The sequence below is a fragment of the Mizuhopecten yessoensis genome, unplaced genomic scaffold, assembly GCF_002113885.1.
Source record: "Mizuhopecten yessoensis strain PY_sf001 unplaced genomic scaffold, ASM211388v2 scaffold11133, whole genome shotgun sequence".
In the NCBI taxonomy this organism is placed as follows: Eukaryota; Metazoa; Mollusca; class Bivalvia; order Pectinida; family Pectinidae; genus Mizuhopecten; species Mizuhopecten yessoensis.
Window position 1 is genome coordinate 2,563,270 of NW_018408896.1, and position 1,360 is coordinate 2,564,629.

General features: G+C 35.9%; 1 protein-coding gene across 1 annotated transcript in view; it reads right to left on the minus strand.

Annotated features, from left to right (window-relative positions):
* LOC110466398 (myoferlin-like) overlaps positions 1 to 1,360 on the minus strand; it is a 102,818-nt gene that overhangs the window by 8,512 nt on the left and 92,946 nt on the right. The window lies entirely within an intron of this gene.

Genomic DNA, 1,360 nt, shown 5'->3' on the forward strand with positions numbered 1-1,360 from the left:
TTTTTTTGTCTTTTTTTCAAATACTACATAAACATATCAAGTGAGACTCCTTATGGAAAATAACGATCGGATTTGGCTGAAATAGATTCATAAAAATGATTAAATCTAAGATAATCATCGGTATTTCTACCTGTCTGACCAACATTTTGTTCAGGGATTTCCCTCTACTAGCGCATGCGCATTGCACACCATTTCTTTGTAAACAAAATGACTGACCGTGTGAAGTAAGCCAAAGAAAAGAGTTGTACCGTGTCAGCTACGAAGCGAAAAGTTGCCAAATGGTCAAAAGATAGCGCACGGAGTACGTTACGGAATCATTATTACAGGTGGGAAGTATTCAAAGGAGAAAACAACTGCCCTAGCAGTTAGTATGGTACATGTATTCTTCCGGATAGCCAGGCCAGTTAAGCTGAAATGGAATCGACAGAAATGCTAGCGCTGTTTATGCTATGAATAAATATCTAAAACTGTTAACCTCGCGAGTATCTTTGTCTGAGTTTGAACACAGATGAACTTAGTTTAATATGTCAATGGGCATGTACGTATCGGAGAGAGTTTACTTTGTGTTTCTATAATTATACAGTGGTTTATGCGAAAGGAAGGGATAAGTGACTGGTTAGTTTGATTTTGTCATGAGGCCCTCCAAGGGTTAACTGTTGTGATAGCCACGGCGTATTCTGTCTCTGTCGGTACTCGTGATCGGGGTCAAATGAGATACGTGCGCTTTTAGATTTACATAATTTATAATATTACCGGGTTCAGTAAAATGATATGATTTAAGTATATTGCTGAATTAAACGATTTTTTGTTTGTTTTTACATACAAGATTTGAATTAGTACTAATATGAATACCCGGCTTCCTCTGGCGCAACGACGCAATATATATAAGAAAAATCTCTCGTCGTCGGAAAGCTACATTATCGCAGCTATAGAGTAAAAATGTCAAAATGACGGGCCAGGATGAATAGCTGAGGAAGGAGAACCTACTTCTAGTAAATAGGATCGCGTAACATTTTTTTTTTAAATCGTAATATTTCAACAGTTCATGTTTTCATATGTTGTTGACTTAAAATGTATGATCATGTAACAACCTTTTCTCTATAAAGAATTAATCTTCGACTTCAGATAGAATCGGAATACGTATTGAAAACAGGGGAAGAAACATTTGTTTACGTTGTAAAAATGACGCGTGCTGCCGATAACTACGGCTTCTGTTTCGGACAAAAATGAAATGATTAAAGAAAAATTGGCTCAACATAAAAAGGGTCCATTGACAAGAATGCTTTAATCTATGAAAAGTATTGAAAAAATATAATTATCAAGTAGCCAATATCTGACACATATTCTACATGTACACGTA